The sequence below is a fragment of the Jaculus jaculus genome, chromosome 16 (genome assembly GCF_020740685.1).
Source record: "Jaculus jaculus isolate mJacJac1 chromosome 16, mJacJac1.mat.Y.cur, whole genome shotgun sequence".
Classification (NCBI taxonomy): domain Eukaryota; kingdom Metazoa; phylum Chordata; class Mammalia; order Rodentia; family Dipodidae; genus Jaculus; species Jaculus jaculus.
This window is the reverse complement of record NC_059117.1, coordinates 47,282,585-47,308,030: the sequence shown is the minus strand read 5'-3', so window position 1 is coordinate 47,308,030 and position 25,446 is coordinate 47,282,585. Positions and strand designations below refer to the sequence as shown.

The 25,446-nt window shown below is 42.0% G+C and overlaps 1 protein-coding gene across 10 annotated transcripts in view; it reads right to left on the bottom strand.

Moving 5' to 3' along the window:
* Nucleotides 1-25,446, bottom strand: part of Cacna1d (calcium voltage-gated channel subunit alpha1 D) — a 341,201-nt gene that overhangs the window by 275,707 nt on the left and 40,048 nt on the right. Inside the window, exon 1 of one of the 10 annotated variants that reach the window (XM_045135617.1) lies at nucleotides 4,028-4,066. The exons of the other annotated variants lie outside the window; for them this stretch is intronic. The gene's annotated coding sequence lies outside the window, so the exon portion shown is untranslated. Of the gene's footprint in view, nucleotides 1-4,027; nucleotides 4,067-25,446 lie in introns of those variants that run through there. 10 annotated transcript variants of the gene reach the window in all.

Here is a 25,446-nt window from a genome sequence, read left to right as displayed (position 1 = left end):
CTGGATTTCTTCTGCACTTGGCAGGTGTAAGTACACTGGGGACTCACACAAGAATCAAATGGAGCCACTGACAAGGGTAAGTTTGTGCTTTAGAAAGGCAGACGATCCACAAGAAGGTTGGATGTGGTGACATATGGCTATAATACCAGCCCTTGGAAGGCTGACAGGTGGAGCACAAATCCTCCAGGCCAGCCTTGCTACAGAGTAAGACCGTGTCAAGAAAAAAGGAATACACAGGAGAGGAGGGAAAGAAGAGAGAAGGAAAAGTGAAGGAAAGAAAAAGAAGGAGGGGAAAGAGGGCAAGAGAAACTAAATCCTTCTTTACTGTATCTTAGCAGTTTCAAATTGGGAGTAGGAAGCCCACTCTTTCACCATCAGAGCTCAGTGAAAGGCCTGCCCTGTCAGCAATTGCATAGTACAAAGACAGGCCAGTGAACATGCAAAACAGTCCAGGAGGAGGAGCCAAGGCTCTCCTGGAACAGAAGGGACCATTAGGTCAAAGTCCTGCCTTCACACCTAGGTAAAAAAAAAAAAAAAAGAAGCCCTGCCAAGTACCTAAGCAGGGATGTTGAAAAAAAAAAAGCCATGGAAATTACTTTTCAATTCTCTTGTTTATTGGATAGACTGCCACAGTAAATGTTAATACATTGACTTTTTTTTTTAGCAGTGCTCGAAATTGAACCCAGGGCCTTGTGCAGGCTAGGGTAAGTATCCTTTCGATGGGCTACATCTCCAGTCCAGTGGCATTATATGGCCTCAAAGTTTAGTATTTGAATCTGAGGAGATGGCTCAGTGGGTAAAGTGATTGCCCTATAAGCATGAGTTCCTCAGTTCAGAAGCCACATAAAGCCACACTACAGCAAATGCATCTGTAATCCCAGTGTGCCAAGGCAATAAGGGAGGCAGAGACCGAGAAGCTCACTAGCCAGCTAGCCTAGCAAATGCAGTGGTGAGAATAAGAGACCCTGCTTTTCAAAACAAGGTGGAAGGTGAAAATCAACACTTCAAGTTGTCCTCTGACCTCAACATGCAAGCTGTAGCACATGCATGTCCACACTCACATTCATGAAGATTCATACATTTACACACCAAAAACAAAATTGTTTGGTGTGGGGAAAATGTATGCCATTCTGAGCATCCACTAAGTGTAACTATGACAGCTACCTTACAGGACATTTACAAACACCATATACCAGCAGTCTTATGAATGTACAAGCCTGTGCAAGATGAAGGTGGAGTTGTACTGCCTGCTACACAGGCTTCTATACCCACTCCCCTTCTGTCTATGTCAGTCTGCCCTGGTCAGCTCAGGACCCTGGATAGTGTCTTTTGAAGTCACTGGAGAGCCACAATCCCATCCAAGTGGAAAGCAAGACAGAGTACATGACCTGTATAACTTCATAATGGATTGGCTGACTGACTGTAAAGTCACCAGATGCCTTTGACCAAGAAAAAGCACCCACACCTGTGCTACTTAAGTGTGCATCAACACCAAACTGAGGGAGAACATTTTTTCCTTGGATTGAAATCTAGCACCATGGGGCATAGTCCCAACCTAAATTTATTTCCTCAACTATGAAAACAGTCATCTCATTAAAACCCAGCCAAAGTAAGTAAGGAGGACTGTATGTTCATCAGTTTAAAATATTTTTTGGCATAGAAATCACCCCATAATGTAACTTTAAGGAAAATTTGGCAACAATTAGGCCTTAATCACTCTGTCTTGATACCTTTTCAAACATTCTGAAAAGGAATGATATCATCACTGTAATTTTATTTATTTCAGAGGAAGCTGACTAAACAAATTCTAGAACATATTTACATCCCCAAGTTAAGGATACAATTGCTCACTTAAGTAAAAAACAAACAAACAAAAAAAAACCCACTTCTGCATTCCTTTTTCTTATTTTAACTGACCATGACTCTAAAGTCTCTATTTTTTCCCTAAGCATTCTCTTCCATAACCTTTCGGACAGGTCAGGCTCCTATGAGTCTAGGGCATCACATGTGACTTTCCTCAGACAAGGATTCATAAAATGAACACAGCAAGAGAAATACTCATGAAAATTCTAAAGTGACCTGAAGAGAAAATTTAAAAACAATCTCAAAGAGCAAAGGACAAATTATCTGGCATGTTAAAATCATGTTGCATGCCCATAACAAATCCTCCAAATGATCCATGTAATAAACATCTCCAAGGAAGAAACTGGCAGTAGCCAAGTCATATGACCACCTAACCCAACCCTAGGGGAAAGCCAGGTAGCACACTGTGAATCCAGAAATGTATAGCAAAAGGCCCAGGAGGGCTCCAGAGGTGCCTGGTGAGGCTCAGGGTAGTCTTGGACTTGGGTTAAGAGAAGAATTGATGTCTTTCAAACTGGCACCACAGTTCCAAGTAATAGCTCCAAGGCCTACTACCTTTGAGATTCAGGGAACAATAAAGGCACACAAGAGTGCTGGAACCTGGGCTTCTGCATTGCCTGCACAAGATGCTATATCTTATTGTGTCAGCATCCCAGACCCCAAGTGCAGACAGGGACAGCCAGCCTCGCTATTCCTGCCTCCCTAGGCTAGCATGCTCCACAGGCTTCAGTACAGTTCCATGCAGCCAACTGAAACATCTCCCCTCTAATGCCCCAGATGTCTACTTTTGCCCTATAGAATAAACAAGTAGAACAACTAAGGAGAGAAATCGTCCTCTGAGTTTGAGGACTGTCCTACAATGCTAATTTACTCAAAGAGCCAAGATAAAAAGATGTGTAAGTATGCATTTTACCAACATCTACCAAGTTATATTTCATGATAAATTTATCAGGAATGGTCTGAATACTATTTTGTACAATTTATTACACAGAATGCTTGAAGAGCCAATGAGGACCATTTTCTAACTGTCAATGTTTTGAAATAAGACAATTGTAACATCCTTAAGATGATCAACTTTTAAAGAATCCTGTAAATTAGAAGTTTTCAATTAAACATAGCTGCAAGTGATTCTTCTCTTTTACAGTAAGCACTAAAAACCTGTGTTTTTGATAGCAACACATTTGGGATATAATACCAAGTATTCACAGAAGCACCCATACCAAAGATCCCATCATATTCTCTTATGTCATTTGAGTATGAGCTGCAGAAAAGTAATAATTTCTGCTCTGGCCCCTATACAGCAAGCCAACCAGCAGAAAAAACAAAACTAGGACCTTAGCCCATTTAGTAATCACCTGGAGTTGGGTCAACTCTTTCCACATGGTCTCAAGTTCATATGTAAATATATATTCCAATGCATGTGTCATACTCATCTGACAAAAACTGTATCAATGGGCTAAATGAAAGCCCATTCAAATTTACAACAATTAGGCTGCATAAACAAGCACAAAGTATTGTGAAATCAGTACATAACAAAAAATGACTACTGTAGGGAGCTGTCCTTCTGATCTATAAATCTAAATCCCACAGCAGCAGCAAAGACATTATCTGCACTTCAGTTTAATTTACAGTATGTTTCTACCAGCTTAAAGGCACATTCTAAAACAGGATAAAGACTTGTGAAGTCCTATAAATAATCAGACTTTGTAAGAAGGTTCTATTACTTCTCTACTGTTACTGTTCAACACCCCACCAGTTTTTTAAATTAATTATGCTTAGGAAGTCCAACACAAGTCCCAGTGAATGCTTATTGAGTTAATTTTCTTTATTTCGGGCAAGGTGGAAATGTAGTTACCTTCTCTGCGGCCCAGTGCCTTTCTCTATAAAATGGAAATGATGCCATCCATATCTTAGGGCTGGGTGAGCACGACATGGAAACACTCAGGCAGCACCCATAATGAGAACCAGCTCTATAGCAGAATTGATTATTTCTCTAAGTAAATTGCTCCCTTATTTCTGCACACACAAATTAGCAGGAAGAGAAATTACAAACACAAGAAGACGTAAAAGTTTAGGGTTGGGGGAATGGATGGGAATAGCAAATAACAGAATCAGATATAAGGATCAATCAAGTCTAAGACCACTGATCAGACAGACCACCAACCTGAGAGCACTGTCCCTCCTGTAGAGTGGAAGCTTGGATTTTCACTGCAACACCAAGCCAACAGCCAAGCTGGCTGCCTCCGGGAGCTATGAAATTGTGCTCAATTTGAGTTTTCTTCCAAAATAGATTTTCCTTAAAAATAGCAAAGCCTTGTTGCTTCTAATGAATAAAATTCAGCTTCAACACTGGAAAATTCAGCTTTCTTAAGAAATAAAATCTGTACAGAGCTGAAGTGTGTTTTCTTAATTCTATTGTTTGGTGCAACATCGATTAGGCCACAACATTGGTATATTTAACATGAGTCTTTCTATAAATTCTGCCAAATGCTCACTCAGAAGAAGGTACAAAAAAGGAGAGCAAAGACAAAACAGGCAGAAAGAATCAGGAGACTAAGGAAAATCAAACCATACAGGAATTTACAAATCACCCCTTGGCTTGATGGAGGGAAAATAAAACTTTCATTATTTAATGAGCCCAAACCTCCCTTGAGTCCACTCAGCTGTGGTGTCTCGGGTAACCCTCCTTGGCCTGGCATTCCTCAGTTCTGAAACTTAATTCATGGTTCATGCTGGACAGATTACCCGGCAATTCCAAGGAAGTGGCTGGCATTTTAATATACCCATAGGGAAAGGACATGAGAGGAATATAGGTAAGACTTCGCTGCCATGTCATTTCTAGCTGTGCTGAATGTAAATCAGGATTAGACATGCACAGGTAAGAATGAGAGACATCAGTGAAAACCATCAAGGCTCCATGGGTGGGTCAGGGCAGCCAATATGAGGGACAGCTATTCCCAAGGCACCACTGTCTTCATCTTGCAGTCTCTCCTCTCTGAGAAGAAATGCAGCCTTTATGGTCTCCAAATGCTAAGCACTGATTGGCAGAATCCTAACCAAGAGCTGCCTAGTTACCACCAAAACAGGAGAAAAGGGAAGACAAAAACCAAGATGAAGGGATGAAGTCTCTCCACTCTAGGCTCTTGCTCATTCCCAGAATGCAGAAAAGACAGGGAACTAAATGACACTAAGTAAAAAAAAGAAAAAAAAAACCACAACCTTCAGGCATAATGGCGCATACCTTTAAACTCAGCACTTGGGAGGCAGAGATAGGAGGTTCTCTGTGAGTTCGAGGCCAGCCTAGGTACTACAGAGTGAGTGCCAGGTCAGCCTGGGCTAGAGTTTTTCAAAACCCTACCCTGGGGAAAAAAAAAAAAAAAAAAAAATGGCTGGAGAGATGGCAGTTAAGGTGTTTGCCTGCAAAGCCAAAGGACATCAGTTTGATTCCCCAGGACCATGTAAGCCAGATGCACAAGGTGGTGCATGCATCTGGAGTTTGTTTGCAGTGGCTGAAAGCCCTGGTGTGCCCATTCTCACTCTCTCTCTCCCCCCGCTGTGTCTTTCTTTTTCTCTCTCAAATAAATAAATAAACATAAATTTAAAAAACATCCAAGGCTCTATCAGTAAAACACTTGTTAAGCAAGCATGAGGGCCTGAGTTCAGATCACTGGCATTCATATAAATGCCATCAGCATGAGCCTGTAACCCCAGCACTTAGGAGGTGGAGAAAGGCAGATCTCTGGAGCAAACTGTCTAACTAGACTAGGTTCAGTGAGAGCCCTGCAATAATAAGGTGGCCAGCAACTGAAAAAGACACTCAATGTCAACTTCTGGCTCTCACATGTGTGTGTGTGTGGGGGGGGTGTGCACGCACAGACACATACATGCTTTATTCCTACAGTAGATTGAGGCTCTAAAAGAGTAACTACCTTGACTGCAGTGGCTGGCATTTTAATGACACCCAGCAGAGGCCTGGCTTGCAACTACCCTCAGTAAACAGTTATAGGTATATGAATATGGGGCAGGCAAGGGGAAAAGGTGAGCACTAACTAAGGGCCACAGCCAACAAGCCTCACTGTTTTTCACACATGCAATAATGACAGGAGCTGGGCCAGTGGTACAAGCCTGTCATCCTAGCTACTGATGTAGGAGGGTAGCAAGTTTAAAGACTACCTGAGCAACTTAATGAGATTCTGTCTCAAACAATCAAACAACTAAAAAGAGGCTGGTGTATGGCTCAGTGGTAAAGCATTTGCCTAGCATGTGAGATGGTTAATCCTCAATCCCATAAGAAAAAGAAAATGAAGTAAGAAAGGAAGGAGCGTTGAAGTTAAGTGTCTATTTGTATTTCTAATTTAGTTCAGGAAGCAGCCCTGGGCAGGTCATTTAGTTTCTCTAATTTGTGAAATTGGCGGGGGGGGGGGGGACGACGGGGGACGGTGAGTAACAAATCTTGCTTATTCCTTCTGAGAGACTATTGATAGGATCAAAAAAGAAAAACAAAAGTTCTTCAGGTAACATGTGTGTGTGTGCATGGCAACTTTGCAGTAAGTATCACTTTACAAAGCTTTTCTCATAAGAGAATTCCAGCCGGGCGTGGTGGCGCACGCCTTTAATCCCAGCACTCGGGAGGCAGAGGCAGGAGAATCGCCGTGAGTTCAAGGCCACCCCTGAGACTACAGAGTTAATTCCAAGTCAGCCTGGACCAGAGTGAGACCCTACCTCGAAAAAAAAAAGAAAGAAAAAAAAAGAGAATTCCATCTCTTATTTATAAAACTTTCAGTTTTGAATAGCTTTTGCATTTACTTGTAACCATGTTGTACATTAGTATTATTACCCATTCATGAAAACAATAACATGCAAACAAACAGCCCTGAAGTGAAGGACATGTAGGTTCCACATCCACTGTAAGAAAGCAGGGCCATTCTCCATCCATTTACTCTTCTGTGTCTTGGTGTGATACTGTGTGCTGAGCAATAATCACACTGGAATGGAGACTTACTTCCATAACCCAAAACTCTCAGCAAAGGAATAACTAGAGTAAGAGACTGAGAGGCCAAGATGAATGCTGAGGAAATGCCCTATCATAAACACAGCAGGGTCTGCTTGGAGATAGCTTCTCATTCCAGCTAGCCAGAGCCTACCTTTAATGAGCTTTGGAAGGCTAAATCATAGCTGTAACTATTTGGCTCCATAGCCTCTGCCAAAAGCCACACTAAAGTAACAAGACTAAGGGCACAGAGTAATTGTAACTGATCATTAAATATGCTCCATGCTTATTCATAAACGTATGGTCACAGTGGGGTCAGGAAGCCCTATCCCAAATTTGACCCAACTGGAGCTGGAGAGATGACTCAGTAAACTACTTATAATACAAGTACAAGAACCAGAGTTCAGATCCCTAGCACCCACATAAATGCCAGGCATGGTGGTGGATGTCAGTAATCCCAGCCCTTGGGAGGAGGAGACAGGCAAGAGCCCCATGATAAATGGGGAGCTTAACAAGCCAATTCAGTGAGCTCTGTGTTCAGTTAGAGACCCTGGCTCAATAAGAGGAGAAGCAACTGAGGAAGACACCCAACATCAACCTCTGACCTCCAGACATATGCATACACATGTGCCCATATACATATGAACATGCACATATTCACATACCACACACATATACGTACAAAGAGTGGCCACACTGAGGTGAAAGGGTCCTAACACTGCTCTGTTGGACTCCTGGAATAAGCCAGTTCCCAAAGCCAGCCACCAGTACCGCAGGGCCCATGCCTCTCCCCAGTACTTCACAGCTATCTCCTCCAGATGGTTCATAGTTGAGCTGTGGTGACATCTAAATTCCAAGCTTGAGTGCTGTAGACACTGCCGCAGCTATAGCGAGTACAGCTACAGTCCTCATGCAGCCAGTAAGCAGCTTAGGAGGAACCCAGGGATGGAGGGCCTGGCCAAAGAGGTCCAATGTTCAATCCCAGTGACCCTGGCATCAATCTCTAAGGAAGACGCTCCTTGCCCACCATGAGCATCACGCCATCCTCACCCTCCATGTGCAGAAACCTCATCTGTGCTCCACTGCAAAGACACTGATTCATACCATTACTGCTTACTTTTCCACTGGTGACACTGCTTTATAAGAAGGGTGTGTGAAATAGAAATTACAGAGGGCATGCAGGAAAAGAACCACATTGGGCACATCAGGAAAACAATCAGGACTTCCCATGATGCCAGAGCACCTCCTCCCAACCCCCACCCTGGTCATGTTATCCTCAGCCCCAATTCCCAGGTGATTTTAGACAAAGAGAATGTATAAGTTGGGGCTAATTGCATCAAATAGAACGGGGTGTGTATGTGTGTGTGTGTGTGTACACATGTGCATGCATATGGAGGCCAAAAGTTGACATTAGGTATCTTCCTCAAGTGTACTCACCTCATTTTTTGAGAAAGGCTCTCTTACTGAACTTGTAGCTTACCAATTGGCTAAATTAGCTGTCTGGTGAGCCCCAGGGATATCACTGTCTCCTCTTTCCCAGTGCTGTGGTTATTAGCATGCTTTTACATGAGTTCTCAGGATTCAAACTCAGGCCCCCATGCTTCTGTGACCAGCACTTTGCTACTGAGTAATTTCCTGAGCCCTACAGTTCTTAAATGAGTAATAACAACAACAATTGGGCTAAAGAGATGGCTTAGTTGTAAGGTGATTGCCTGTGAAGCCTAAGGACCAGGTTCAATTCCCCAGTACCCATGTAAGCAAGATGCACAAGGGGGTGCATGTGTCTAGAGTTTGTTTGCAGTGGCTAGAGGCCCTGGCATGCCCATTCTCTCTGTCTGTCTGTCTGTCTCTCTCTCTCAATATATATATACATATAGATATGTATATATACATATGATATATATCTGCCTCTTTCTCTCTTGCTAAAATAAATAAATAAATATATTTAAAAATTATAGTCAGTCTTCATGAGCCCTTATGTTTCTTCTTGTACCCAACTTACTTAAACTTTCACTTAAGAACACTATGACAAGCTTAAGAACACCATGACCTTGTCAATCTGCCAGAAACCCCTGAATTACAAATCAACTAGGACAATCCTAGCTCAATGCTCCCCTGACAGTCATGATTCTGGAAGCCCTCAATTTCTCTGAAAACCTCCATTTCGCACCCAAGGCGCTTCCTTATCACCCATGCTTGCTTTACAGGGATGCTAGGCTTCCTTTTCCAGAAGAGAGGACGGAAGCCTCTCACAAGCTCTGGGGCCTCGTGAGGACAGCTCATTAGAGACTTGCCAGGCTGCTGCCTCTTCTGGGAAAATGGCAAGAATAATCACCATGCTATCACTATTGTAAAGAGGATCAAAGAGGACAGACTCAGGAACATACTCTGCATTCAAGGAGACATCTTTAAAACTACAGAATCCAGCTGGAAAGATGGCTTAGAGGTTAAGGCATTTACTTGCAAAACCAAAGGACCCCGGTTCTATTCCCCAGGACCCACATATAAGCCAGATACACAAGGTGGCGCATGCATCTAGAGTTCATTTGCAGTGCCTGGTGTGCCCATTCTCTCTCTGCTTCTTTCTCTCTCTCTTTAATAAACAAATAAATATTTTTAAAAAACTACAGAATCACTGCCTGGACAACATCTAAAATGTCATTCACAATCATCCCCCATCTCTGTTGAGAAAACCTGGGCAAGGAAAAGCAACTTGCCTCAGAATGCTAAAACATTAGTTAACCTCTTCAGAGCATTTACTCTGTGCCAGGCGTTATGCTAAAAGCTGCAGATGTCACCCTCACCTGTGAGGCTAGGAAGGAGGTGCAGTACCGGCTTCCCATTCCACACAGGAGGGACTAAGCAAGTGGCATAGCTGATACTGGAACTCAAGTTTCCAGAACAACACGGTGTGAACCACGGTTTAACACAGATGCTACCCCATTAACTGTGCCAACCTCTGCACTTCCCTGTGCCATCCACACAGGAGGTTCCTTTGGGCTTGTAAACACAACTCTTCCCTACTGAAAAAGGGTCCAATATGCAGGTGGCCCCCACTGGCACCAAGGCAGATAACTGATGACTTGTCCCCACCATTCACCATACCCATATATGAAATCCCAAAGCTGTGACTGTTCACCTTGCATGTTTTCATACTATGCCACGTGAGGTCTATAAGGTCTGATTATATGTGAAGCAGAATTGGTCCCTCCTGGGTATTTTTAGTTGTTCTACAGGAGAGACAGTTTAATAGCTTGAGGAACAAAATAAATGAGGAACACAGGAACAGCTTCCCTGAGCAGGACATGACATGAACTGCCCCCACCTCCCAGTTCATAAAATGTTCTGACTGTGACTTGTGTGTCTTGGGTTCCACAGTTATAATGAATTAGCAATGGCCTTCACTAATGGTTGACAGAAGTTGAGTGGATGCAAAAATAACTCAGAGGGCTGGAGAGATGGCTTAGTGGTTAAGCACTTGCCTGTGAAGCCTAAGGACCCCAGTTCGAGGCTCAACTCCCCAGAACCCACATTAGCTAGATGCACAAGGGGGCGCACACGTCTGGAGTTCGTTTGCAGTGGCTGGAGGCCCTGGCGTGCCCATTCTCTCTCTCCCTCTTTCTCTGTCTGTGGCTCTCAAATAAATAAATAAACAAAAATAAAAAAAAAACTCAGAAAGCTTAGAATGCAAGCTAAAAGGGAACTCACAGAAACATCTGTGATGGGCATGCCTACACAGTAGGTTGAAATAAATAAATAAATATTTATTTATTTGCAAGCAAAGAGAGACAAGAGAAAGACAGAGAATATGAGTGCACCAGGGCCTCCAGCCACTGCAAATAAACTCCAGATGCAGGTGCCACCTTGTGCATCTGGCTCCTTATGGGTACTGGGGACCAAACCTGGGCCTCTAAGCTTGTAGGCAAGTGCCTCAACTGCTGAGCCATCTCTCCAGTCCCTGTATTTGTTCTTTATTTTTTTTTAATTTTTTTATTTATTTATTTGAGAGTGACAGAGAGAAAGAGGCAGAGAGAGAGAGAGAGAGAGAGAGAGAGAGAGAGAGAGAGAGAGAGAGAGAGAATGGGCATGCCAGGGCCTCCAGCCACTGCAAACGAACTCCAGACATGTGTGCCCCCTTGTGCATCTGGCTAATGTGGGTCCTGGGGAATCGAACCTTGAACCGGGGTCCTTAGGCTTCACAGGCAAGCGCTTAACCGCTAAGCCATCTCTCCAGCCCTATTTTTTTTAACTTTTTTAAATGGTTTTTTTTTTTTGTGGTTTTTCAAAGTAGGGTCTCACTCTAGCCCAAGCTGACCTAGAATTCACTGTGTAGTCTCAGGGTGGCCTTAAACTCACATTGATCCTCCTACCTCTGCCTCTCTAGTGCTGGGATCAAAGGTGTGCACCACCACATCCAGCTGTTGTTTTTTGTGTTTTTTTTAATTTGTATTATTTGTATGATCATGTTAACAATTTAACAGCCCCTTTCCTACAACAAGATAAAGTTCAGATTCTGATGTGGGACAGATTTGGATGTGAATCTACTACTTAGTAGCCATGTAATCTTAAGCAGGGTATCTAACCTCTCTGAATATCAGTTTTTCTCACCTATAAATTAAGATTACTTATACCACAATAGTGGTAAGAATTAAACAAGACAATGATACTTCTGTCACAAGCTGTTTTATTGCCTTAAAACAACTTTAGAAATGTGAAGAGCTGGTACATAATAAGCAATTAATAAAAGCTAGCTATTATGGAGCATAGTGGTGCACATCTTTATCCCAGGACTCAGGAGGCAGAGACAGGAGGATCACTATGAGTTCAAGGCCAGTCTGGAACTAGATAGTGAATTCCACATCAACCTGGGCTAGAGTGAAACCCTACCTGGAAACAAGACAAAAGCTAGTTATTGTTAGCACAATAATTATAATCCACATGTTTTTAGAGCCAGATGCTACATTCCTGGGTATTGTCCAAGTGTCTTATCCATGCACAGGCAGGCATTAAGAGCTCATATACATGGGCTGAAGACAATGGCTTAGCAGTTAAAGGTACTTGCTTACAAAGCTTGGTGGCCTGCGTTTGATTCCCCAGCACCCACCAAGTGGTGCATGCATCTGGAGATTGTTTGCAATGGCAAGAAGCCCTGTTGTATCCATATGCCCCTCCTCTCTTCCTCTCTCTGCATGCAAATAAATAAATTATACTTGCTTATAATTTTTAAAAGAGTTCAAATACACATTTATTCCTAAGTATGTAGTACATATAGTCTACATGTTCCCAGAGGGCCCTGAGTCCTGCAAATCTGGGGAATTACAAGTAGTAACACACCCATAAACACTGACATCCTTTATCCACTTTCTCTTCTCCCCAGCAGAAATAGGGCTGTAAACGAGAAGCAGCACTTAAACTATTATTATAAATTTAGAGAAGTGAAAAAGCTAGACTTTTGACTAGACTCATGTCAAAAGACTCAGGAATGAACTTGAGAAGGCTCACCGAAGCCACAAAGGGGGACAATTTGAGCGTCAGCAACTTCAAGGGGCACCTTAAATATATCTAAATACATAATTGACAAAAGCTTAAAAAAAAAAAAAAACAGTCACCATTTATTGTGGTTTGTATCTGAAATACTTGCTACAGGCTCATTTTCATCATTTCCCAACTAGTGGCACTATGTTGGGAGATAGAACATTTAGGAGAAAGGACCTAGCTGGCCAAAGTAAATTATTAGCAGTGGGCCTCTGAAGATTATAGGCTAGCCCCTGGTTCCAATCCTCAGCTCCTTTTTGGTCTACCATGATGTGAAAGACCTCTATCACATACTCCCACGCCACCAACTAGTCACTCAACCAGCCTGCCCTGCGATGGAGGGCTGAGATCCACTCAAGCAACTTTCCATGCTAAGATGGACTATGATCCTCTAAAATCACAAGTCAAAATAAATCTTCCTTCCCTTCCTTGGGCTTTTACTACCAGGCATTTTGGTCACAGTGATGCAAAACTAATACTTTTGTTAAATAGTAAACCCAGAACTGGAAAGTATATGAAAAAAATCATAAATTTTCACTAATAAAAGGAAAAGTAATGACAGAATTAAATATCTCCATGTTAACAACCTGTATTGAATGATTTGAATTACACAATAAACACCAAGTGTTAACCTCACAAAAAGATATTAAATGTACCTCCTAGTGGAAGGATGAATACCACCTAGGAAATCTGAAGAGAGACCCTCAACACAACTGAGCCTCAAGATCTAACTACAAATTCTCAGGAAACTCAGAGGAGAAAGGAACATGTTACATAATACAAAGATGTCAAATCTCTACCTAACAACCTCATTGCCTTGAAAAATAAGCAGCCAGGAGAATAAAAGAGATGTAGAGAGAACAAATAGATTAAAACAGACTTAAAGGGCAAAGACCAGTATCACTGTGGAAACCTTATATAAATCCTGATTCAAATAAAAAGAGAAAGAAACCAGCATTTAAAAGATAACTGTGGGGCTGAAGAGATGGCTTAGTGGTTAAGGTGCTTGCCTGCGAAGCCCAAGCACCCAGGTTCAACTCCCCAGAACCCATGTAAGCCAAACGAACAAAGTCATGCATACACACAAGGTTATGACATGTCTAGAGTCAATTTCAGTGACTACAGGCTCCGGCAAGCCAATTTTCTCTCATGAAAAATAAAATAATGATAATAAAAGATAACTGTGAACCTGGAATAATGATGCATGCCTTTAATCCAGCAGTGGGGAGACAGAGGTAAGAGGATCATTGTGAGTTTGAGGCCAGCCTGAGACTACAGAGTGAGTCATCCTAGGCTAAAGTGAGAACCTTACCTCAAAACAAACAAACAAACAAAAAAGATAACTGTGGGGCTGGAGAGATGACTTAGAGGTTAAGCACTTGCCTGTGAAGCCTAAGGACCCCAGTTCAAGGCTCCATTCCCCAGGACCCATGTTAGCCAGATGCACAAGGGGCGCACACATCTGGAGTTTGTTTGCAGTGGCTGGAGGCTCTGGTGTACCTATTCATTTCCCCCCCTCTTCCTCCCTCCCTCCCTCCCTCCCTCTTTGTATGTCACTTTCAAATAAATAAACAAAACAAAGTTTTTAAAAGATAACTGTAAAGGCTGATAACTGAGATGGCTGTGCAAGCATAAAGACCTGAGTTCAATCCCCAGTACCCACATACAAAGCCAAGTAGGATTTTGCCCACCAGTAATCCCAATGTTGAGTAGGGTGGAGACAGGGTGCTCTCTGGGGCTCCCAGGTCAGCCAGACTAACCAAAAGCCAGCAAAATCCAGATGCATAAGAGACTGTCTCAGGGAAATAAGGTAGAAGAGCAGCAGAGTAGGATAGGGCATGTGTATCTGCACAAACACATGCATACACCACACACACACACACACACACACACACACACACACACACACACACAATTATAAAAAGAAAACTGAAAGACGGGTGTGGTGGCACACGCCTTTAATCCCAGCACTTGGGAGGCAGAGGTAGGAGGATTGCCATGAGTTTGAGGCCACCCTGACACTCCATAGTGAATTCCAGGTCAGCCTAGGCTAGAGTGAGACACTACCTCGAAAAACCTAAATAAATAAGAAAAAGAAAACTGAGAACCTACAAATATTAAGTATTCAAATTTCATGAGGGAATTATTGCTATTTCTCCCATGTATAAGTGTAGTGGTTATCTCTTTTTTTATACTTTACTATTTCATTTACAAGAAGAGAGAGGGGAAAAAAAAATACACCAGAGCCTCTTGCCACTGCAAACGAACTCCAGATGCAGGCACCACTTTGTACATTTGACTTTACATAGGTACTGGGAAACCAAACCCAGGCAATTAGGTTTTGCAAGCAAGTGCTTTTAACTGCTGAGCCATCTCCCCAGCACCCCCCCCTTTTTGGTATGTCTTTAACTAGAGTAATTATCATTCAGAAATATAGATGAACTGTTATACCTAGGATTTGTTTTAACAAAAAGTGGAAAGTGGGTTCCAGAGATGACCCAAGATTAGCCAGAAACTGAAGAGTGTTGAGGCTGAATGGTGGGTATATGGGGTTAATTATGCTTTTGTGTTCCAATGCATACATTTCAACATTTTCATAATAAAAAGTTGGCAGTATTATTCAGCATGTTAGGAGGTATTGAGACAATGAAAGCTATAGGGGGAAAATTTTTACTTTCTATCTTTATTATTCTCTTTATATTTATACTATTTGAAAAAATAAGCATGGGCATTTTATTTGTGTATGTATGAAGTGTATGTATATGGCCATGTGTGCATCTGATAATGTGTGTGTGTTCATCGGTATATATTTGCATATGGAAGTCAAAGGTCAATGTCATGAGTCTTCCTCATTTTCCTTCCATCTTATTTTTGAGACAGGGTCTCTCGCCGAATCTGGAAATCCCTAATTTGGCTAGACTAGCTGGGCACCATGCCCCAAAGACCCTACCCAGTCCTGGGATTACAGGAGCTCACTGCCACAGCTGGCTGGGGATTCAAACTCATACTTTCATGATTACACCATAAGCACTTTACCAGCTGAACCATAACCTCAGTCACAGCATTTTTATTGTTTTATAAAGAATATGGGCTGATGAGATTGCTTAGTGATTAAGGTGCTTGCCTGCAAAGCTTAAGGACCCATGTTTGACTACCCAGATCCCACGTAAGCCAGATGCATAAAGTGACACATGTGCAAAGCTTCACATGCTCACAAGGTGGTGCACATGTCTGGAGTTCAATTACAGTACTTGGAGGCCCTAGTGCACCAATTTTCTCTCTCTCACACATAAATACATTCTCTCTCATAATAAAAGACCAGTGTGTTGTGCTTGCAATGGTCTAAGTAGAGATTAATGGATCATTTTAATTTTCTTTATATTTTATTAATAAACAAAAGATAAAAGACCTAAGGTAAATTTCAAGAGGTCATGTATTAATACATATTAAAACTAAAACTCCTAACTATCTAGTTTCTGGATTGGCACACTCTGCCTTTAAAGGGCCAGACAATAAATAGTTTAGGCTGGTCTGGAAAAATGGCTTAGCAGTTAAGGTGCTTGCCTGCAAAGCCATAGGACCCTGGTTTGAATCCCCAGAGCCCACATAAGCCAGATACACATGGTGGCACATGCGTCTGGAGTTCATTTAGAGTCACTAGGGGCCCTGGCACTCCTATTCTTTCTCTCGCAAATAAATAAATAAAATATAAATAACACTTTAGGCAACTACTCAATTCAGCCAATATCATAGGACAGAAGTCACATATAATATATAAATGACTATATCCCAATAAAACTTTACTGACAGACACAGAAAAATAACACTTTTCCAAGTCATGAAGGTTATTATTCTCTGCAGGTTTTTTTTGTTGTTTTTTTTTAAAGAGCAGCAGAGTAGGATAGGGCATGTGTATCTGCACAAACAGATAGAGACAGAGAGAGAGGGAGAAAGAGACTGGGTATGCCAGGGCCTCTAGCCACTGCAAATGAACTCCAGATGCATGCGCCACCTTGTGCATCTGGCTTACATGAGACCTAGACAATCAAACCTGGGTCCTTAGGCTTTGCAGGCAAGCACCTTAGCCACTAAGCCCTCACAGAGGCTTTTTTAAAATTTTTTTCTGAGATTTTATTCAAAGATTTAAAAATGTAAAACGCCGTTCTTAGTTTTCAAGCCACACAAAAATAAGGCTGGGGTTGATCTTGGGACCAAAGTCTACTAATCACCTCTCTAGACAGTTTCTTGGGCCAGTTGGACCCTCTGATTTGGAGATAACCATCTGGATTGTCCATTTTTATGTCTTTTAGCCTGGTAGTTCCCATGCATTTCAACAATGCTTCTGTGAAAAATCAGAGCCATATGTTAACAGGACTGTTTGCAATTATGTCATTTGAGATAGAATCTACTTTCTCAGTTTAAAAAAAAAAAAAAAAGAATCAATGGTCAAGAGGACCCAGCTTTGCTTCAACCCATGCCAAGTTCAGAATAAGAGAAAAATCTTTGACTGTTAACCTCTCCTGTTATTAATTAACAAGACTTAGACTTTCAGATCTTTTGCAAATAAAGGGAAAAGGAAATTCAAAATTTTTCTGCCCCTTTTGGAGCAGTGAATCCTTTTGAATTTCCAGAAACACAATGTAGTTAGGACCCTGAATACATCAGCATACACAAATGTACAAGCAGCATGTGTTATTAGATCCAGCCCTACATGAAAACCAGCAAAAGAACACCAACAAATCAGAGCCCAGGAACCGTGCAGTAGGCTCATCAGAGAGCTTCTCTGCCACAAACACATACTGAACACAGCCTGCCTGGACCAGCCCACACTTCCCACCTAATCCTCAGGGCCACCTGGGAGGGAGCGAGGGAACTTACAGGCCTTTTAAAGAGCCCAGGATACAGGCTCAGGATATCAATTGACTTGCCTAGTAGTATGCTAAAACTAAGACTCTGGAAACCATCTTCCTATTTGATATCCTAAAACAAAGGATGAAAATCTTTAAATCTAAAATGCAGTTTGCTGGGGATAGTGGTTTATGAAATCCAGTGAGAGGGGGGTACAGCTAGGGTGACAGGACTCCTGAAGGTAAAAAAGAAAAGTTTGTACTTGTTGAAAATCAAAGATAATTTGACTTCTTATCTCTTGCCTAGTTCCCTAGACTTGTTTTTCCACAAACAATCAGGACTCCTTCTAGGAGAAAGGCCGCTCATAGGATTTAAACATTGTGGTTGGTCAAGTTCAGCCCCAGGAACTTGGTGCCAGTGCTAGCCTCTACCTGAGACAGCCCTAGCCCTAACCAACCAGCTGTCCCTCTAGGTCACCTGAGCGGGAAGACGACCCACCAATGTAAGGTCATAAATACCTTTGCAAGAGGAGGACAGGCTCTCTGATTACTTGGGAACTTCCAGCTGTGGGTGGGTTTTTCCCTCATAGCCCTTACTCTCCACATGGGCTCTTTTACCCCCTCCAGCTTCCTACATGGCAGGAGCTTCTTGAACTTTCTTCTCTCTTTTCTTTCCATGGTTTTTTAGGCCTTCCACATGGGATCTCTACCTGTGTTGGTGTCTTTCCTTGGCTCTGTACATCCCTCAAAAAATATAATAATTTAATAATTATTCTTCTCAGTCTTCTTTTTTATTCAATTCTTTAATTAAAATTAGAAACAAACCTAGGATTTTAGATTCAAGGACTTTCCTGGACCCCCTAGCACCCCGTTATACCAGCACTTAGGAGACTGAGGTTGGAAAATACTGCTGCAAGTTCAAGGCCAGCCTGGACTACATAGTGGTTCCAGGACAACCTAGGTTTGGGAGTGAGAACCTGTCTCAAAAAAATAAGAGCAATCAATAATAAGTAAATAAAATGCAGTTCCTCTCTGGCAAAAAAGAGCAATTTGTAGCCCTGGGTATATCAAGATCTTCTAATGTAATTGCCCTAGCTTTCATCTTTTTATGACTGATAAAAGATTTCAAATAATTAATTTACTTCCCACTAGTCCCAGAAGGATCTTTGTTTGCTTTTTGTGAACTCACAGAAACACCATGTTCTAATTCTACCGGGCTACAAACATTAAGATGATGCATCCACCGCGGAGCTCTAACTTACAGCTCTGTGGGCAAACCTTTTCTACATGGGAGGTAACGCTCACCAGTAGATGCACAGGTCAACAGGAGAGAATTCTTAGCCAAAAATAGATTTTTATTTGTCTTTAAGCAGAAGTGACAATTAGGCAAATTCTACATAATCTCTTCTGAACCTGGATCCTCTGTTTTCCCTTGGCTCCTCTCCAGACACCTCACACAGGCCAGTTTCCTTGCTGTGCATTTGAGGAAGGGGTCAACCACTTGGGGCCCACAGGCCTTCCCTCCTTTGCATCAGGGGAGGGTGCCCACGCAGCAAGCTGCAAGCTGTTAGAGCCCCAAGTTAGAAGAACAAGCTGAAAGGCGCACATTTGTAGGTTCTGATCTAAATAAGCTGAATGAATGTTCTTTAGTTCCTCCCCTCTCACATGTATGGGCTCACAAACTGGGAAACATGGAAAAAGTGTCAAACTATTTGGAAAAGCCAAGGGCGCAATGAGAGGTGCACACGAAGCCATGAGACACGGAGCAAGGAGATGGAGAGGACACTGGTGAGGAGAATGAAGTCCTGAAGGGGAACTGGTACAACCAGTATTTGCAAGTAGTCAGCCAAGCCCCTTACCAACATGCGTATGAAGAGATATACTGATATTAAAGTAAATAGATTACATATTTACTTATGCCAGCTGCAGTTCATGATTTGGATGAACAGATACTTAGAATGAAAGGAAATATAAACATGTAGATGGGACAGAAGAGAAGCAAGAAAGAACCAGAGGGCTTCAGGGGGTGAGAAGGAACATGGGTTGCAAGATGAGAGTGAGCAAAAAGTGATGAGAAAGAGGCAAAAATAAATAAATAAACAAAAGCAGGTCTTAGAAGAACCAAAATGTATCAGGGGATGAGGAAGGCCCAGAAAAGGGAAGTTCCAGAGGGAAAAAGAACCCAGCTGCCCTTTCTATGTCATCAAATGCAGAGGGTATGTAAAATCCAGTCCCAGGAGAGGTGGAGGGAGCACAGAAGTGGAAGGGAGAGAATGAGCACAGGCCCTAATGATGCCCTGGATGTATATACATACAACGCTAGGAGAGACAGTTAGACAAGATGAAGTCTAAGCCAGCAAACTGGAAAGAAAAGCAATCAGTTGAATTACAGAAAGTAATAGTCACAGGAAGAGAGGGGAGGAGAAAAGTAAGCAAGGCCAGCTCATGTACAGCCTCTTCCCCAAGCTCTCCCCACCCCCCAGAAAACTTCTGGAAGTAAGTCAAGCAATCTCTAAAGTCCACACCAAAAGGCTGAGGCATGCAAGGTACTTGTAATCTTAAGGATCTCCAATCATTGTGAAGAAGCCCTGGAGCCCTACACACAAAGAACCTGACCTAGAAAAGGGAATTTCACTTCCCTACATAGCCCCCAGGTACTCTAAGTCTGTCTAGATAAGTGGCCTGTGTTCCTCTCCTAGAACTGCACACATCAACTACTATGACTCTTTTCAGTACTGGTCCTCTGAAATGTATTGTGTCTATGATGAATCTATCATTTGTAATTATTGATGCAGCCACTGTCATCATTAAGTACCTAAAAATACACTAACCATTTCAGCTCCCAACATATAGCAGACATCAACTCATTTTTGGCCAATAAATAAAGGCTAATTTTTTTAAACTTATTTGACAGAGAAAGAGAGGGGGAGAGAGGAGAGAGAATGGGCATGCCAGGGCCTCCAGGCTTTGCAGGCAAACGCCTTAACTGCTAATCCATCCCTCCAGCCCCCAAAGCTACTTTTAAAAAGCCATGCAGGAAAGAAGGTAGTGACACCTAGTAACTATGTCTTACCCTCTCATATTCTAGGAAGACTAGCCAGGGCTGCATAAACTTAGTGACCAGAGCCCCATGTGACCCTGGAAAAGGCAGCTCAGAACCCCAAGGAAGGTGTCTGTCACAGGAAGAACAAGGGCTATGGTTGTGGGGCAGCCTTCCGGAATGACAGGTGAGAACTGAAGGTCATTCCATCAGAAATGTCATGAGGTAAATAATTTCTATAAAGCAAATCTTTCCTTGGATGCATACCACACGAGAAGACAGAAAAACAAGCATCACACACCATTTAATGGGGGATAACATAAAAAGGAATTTAAATTATAAAAGTCTGCCCCAAACATTTTTTGACCAAAACCACGTGAATTTCTATTTGTCTCATGGCCTTCCACCCACAGAAATGATTTTAAAATGTAGACCTGACCTAGTTTTCAAAATGATTTAAGGTTATACACAATAAAGGTCACAGAAACAATAAGATTATCTAAAAATAGGGAGAAGCCTCACATAAAAAAGTAAAATATATATAGATATTTAAAACCTTGGCTAATCCAGCAAATATAATCAAACAATAAACCCAGCTCAGTTTCTTTGAAGCCAAGACAAAACATGTTGGGAAACCCAGATATGTTAATGACTTTCAGAGATATCTCAGAGGGACATGGCTCAGACATCAAAAGAAATCTGATCTAGTAGAAAGCCTGAGGTGTAGTGTGAAATTCTCAGGTAAAACTTCAATCCATGCTGGAAAACTGGCCATGCAAAGATGCTAACTACTCCAGGACCAAGCCTCCTCATTGACCCCACACACAATCCATCAAAAATCCCAAAAGAGAGGCCACTGGGCCTGAACCCCTAGCCTGATAACAAGTACTGTAGTGATGTGGTATTACACTTGTCTCAGAGGCATACAGCAGCAGGAACTGACCAGACTCCAAGATTACTTTCTCTTCAGCATAGTAACTCCTTCTGTCCTGCCTGACTATTGCACTATCACCTCAAACTTAAAAAGAATAGAAAATCCACTAAATTTACAGAGCTTTGAAAAGTATCAAAAACAAACATAAAAGTAACATACGTATGTAAGAGTCAATTTCAAAATATCAGTACAAGAACATCTCAAGTTCTAGTCAACAGGCCATTTATCTTAAAAAAATCAAAAAATAAATACAACTATAATGCTTCTGATGGATGCTCAGAATTTATCACTTCATCTCTTCATCCTCTTCCCTTAGCTTTAATTGCCTACTTTATGATGCCCCCTCACCCACCTAATTTTACACATCCACATCAATATATAGCCTCATAGTTTCTCAGCTCACTCCTCAATCATGTGACAGTGACTACTGAAGATAATGCCTGGAACAGCACAGTTGCTCATAAATTATTAAACCAGGCCTGGTGGTACAGGCCTGTAATCCCAGCTTCCTGAGAGGCAGAGATAAGATTACAAATTCAAGGACTGCCGGGACTACAGGATGAGCTGAAACTAGCTTGAGCAACTTTGTGAGACTGTCTCAAAATAAAAATGAATGGGGTGGGACTGGGGATATAGCTCAGTCTTGCCTAGCATATGTTGAAGCCCTAGGTTCAATTTCCAATACTGCAAATAAGGATGGACAGAAAGAAAGAAGGAAGGAAGACAGGGAGGAAGGGAGGAAGGAGGGCAGAAAGGAGGGACAGAGAGAAGAAAAGAAAGAAGGAAGGAAGGAAGGAAGGAAGGGAGGGAGGGAGGGAGGGAGGGAGGGAGGGAGGGAGGGAGGGGGGGGAGGGAGGGAGGGAGAGAGGGAGGGAGGGAGGGAGAGAGGGAGGGAGGGAGGGAGGGAGGAAACAAACAAACAAACATGGACAAATTGTGGTTATAAAGCCCTCCAAGAAGCACTTCTAATTCCACATTCTCTCTCCCTTCTCATAATCCCAAGTCTTCACATAGGATACAGTAGATACACACTGACTTTGGCAATTTTATTACAAAGGTACTCACCTTCATAAATGCAATATAGCAAACAATATAAAACATACCTTTGCAAACTTTCAATGCACCCACATCAACAAATGTGGGCCTGAAGGCATGCAGCTCCCCCTTGTCTGTAAATGATTGAGGTGGTCCTACTCTGTAATGTCACAAGCCTCTAGGACAGCACTCACTAAAGAAAATAGCAAGGAGGTCCTTGGTATACAGCAAGAAGACACCTGTTATTAGCTACCAATAGCTTCTGCTAGGGAATAAGACTAATATTATTTCAAATTCTAACCACCATTCTGCAAGGCAAGTGTCATCATTTTTCTTTTAAAGGGGAATAAAAGGAAGACCAGAAAGAATGACAGAAAGAAGAAAGCTGAAATATGGAAACCAAAGAGAAAGTAACTCCAAAATCTAAGAGTATGGAAGGAATAACTCATTAATGACAAGATACCTCTGCAGAAAAATCATATTGAATCATTCTGCAAGTATACTAAGTAAAGGGGTCAGGTCAGAGGGTCAAGTCAGACAAATTAAGCCCCTAAATAATCCAACTGTGTGCTTTAGCCTAAAGCATCTGTTCCAACATTCATTATACTCTAAATGTTCTGGTTGCTGCAGACACTTTCATGTCTCATTGGGTAGTTTGCAAACCCATTTTAGCATCTCCAAATAACTAAAGCCTTCCTGAGAATGTAAAGGTGTTTTTTAAAATATTTTATTTGTTTACTTATTTATATCTTTATGAAAGAGAGAGAGAATAGGCATGGCAGGGTCTCCAGCCACTGCAAACAAACTCCAGATGTATTTGCCACTTTGTGCATCTGGTTTTACATGAGTGCTAGGCAATCAAGCCTTCAAAAATAAGGAGGCTATGGAAGGGTAAAGAACAGGGGAAGAGGGCATTTCATGTTGGAGGAACGTTTTATGTCAATAGTCCCAGTCCCATGACCCTCCTGTAAATGTTCCCCCAAGAAGGCAGAGATAGCATTGAGGAAGGGCAATGGCCTTTGTGCATCACACACACTCCCACAGGCACCATCCACAAAACTAGTGGAAATAGTAGAAGGCAAAACCTGCCAATCATAAGTCTGCAGATACACCATCCAATGTCGTGGGTTCCTGCTTCTGGGGCCAAGCTCAGCCCACAACTCTTTCACTCTTCCTTGGATTCTTAGGTGAAAGACGCTTCAAACTCATGTGAGTAGAGGACATGACTACCCAGAGGTCATGTCCTCGAAAAAAAAAAACAAACAGGAGCATGGGCTGGAGAGATGGCTTAGTGGTTAAGCACTTGCCTGTGAAGCCTAAGGACCCTGGTTTGAGGCTCGATTCCCCAGGACCCATGTAAGTCGGTTGCACAAGGTGACGCATGCATCTGGAGTTCCCCCCCCCCCTCTCTCTGCCTTTTTCTCTCTCTGGTCTGTTGCTCTCAAATAAATAAATAAAAATAAACAAAATAAATTTTAAAAAGGAGCACAACCAACACTGCTGAGCATGGGAAGGCTACATGTCCCACATGTCCTTTTCAACACACACATAGAAGTTAGCATGGTTCCTAAAGCATGACAACACATACCCAAGCTCTTCCATAATCATTCCCTCTTTCCTGTACTTGTCTGGAAGCACTGTCACTATGGAATAGGATCATTACTCCCAATCCCTTCTCACCCACTGATGATCTTTTTTGGTGTATGCATGTGCTAGGTGTGTGTGTATGTATGTGTGTGTTCATGTGTGCAAGTGTGGACACATGGATGACACAGTGCACATGTAATGCTCAGAGGACAACTTTAAGGGTTGGACCACACCTTCTACCTTGTTTCAGGCAAGGTCTCTCATTCACCACTGTGTTTGCCAGGCTGGCTGACCCACGAGCTTCCAGGAGATTCTCCTTTCTCCACCTCCCTTCCCACTGTAGGCATGCTGGAGTTATACACACTTGCTCAACAGCATCTGACTTTATGCACACTTATTACTAATCCACTGAGCCATCTCCCCAGCCTTCATTCACTGATTATTTAATACACAATTTCTAACTCACCAAAACATTATTTTCTCCTAACTCCATTCCATATTAAACCTCTGAGTAAACCTGAACTTATAATCTTTATTCTATGTTTTTAATTTTTAAAAATAGTTTTATTGATTTCAGCACAGAGAGAGCAGGGATAAGAAAATGAAAGAGAGAGGGAATAGGCACACCAGGGCCTCCTACAAATAAACTCCAGATACATGCTCCACTTTGTGCTTTACATGTATACTAAGAATTTGAACCTGGGCCACCAGGCTTTGCAAGCAAGCAGCTCTAACTGCTGAGCAATCTTTCCAGCCCCTATAATCCATACAATCCCAAACAGAAAATACAGCAATAGTGGCACCCTATAATACAATTGTAAGATTTTCTTTTTACCTGAAGCTATTGCCAACTTGATGCAAAAATAACTCCAGCTGACTTATGACTAAGCTTTTATTTGGGATAAATAAAACCAAAGGGAATAGAGGAAAAAATAAGACTCTAATATGAGCATATAATGAAGTCTTAGCCAGCTACTCCATAAACTACAAATGAATGACAACCACATAATTCACTGTTAGTGATACAGGGAGGGTTACTAAAAATATTTAAATACAATTTTAGCACAAGTGATAGCAGGAGTTGTTCAACCTACTTAAAATATTTTATAGCACCTTTGAAGTATCACTTTATATATTTATTTATTTGAGAGAAAGAGGCAGAAAGAGAGAGAGAATGGGCATGGCAGGACCTCTACCCACTACAAATGAATTCCAGATGCATGTGCCCCCTTGTGGATCTGGCTTGCATGGGTCCTGGAAAATCGAACCAGGATTCTTTGGCTTTGCAAGCAAACACCTTAACCACTAAGCCATCTCTCCAGCCCAGTATCCCTTTACATACAACAAATATACTATTCCATAGATATCTCATACATTAATAAACAGAGATTCTTAGCTGATCAGTAAAATAATGCTACCTCCTTATTAATAGCTGTCATCTATGCTCTTAAACATAAGAAAATTAGAACATTGCTGACACCAGAACCAAAGACGCCACAACACACACACACACACACACATTTGTAATTGTGTACACACAATTACAGGCCTGTTAGGAAGATACATACATAAATCCAAACAATTATATTAGAAAATAAAGCTCATCAAAATATAA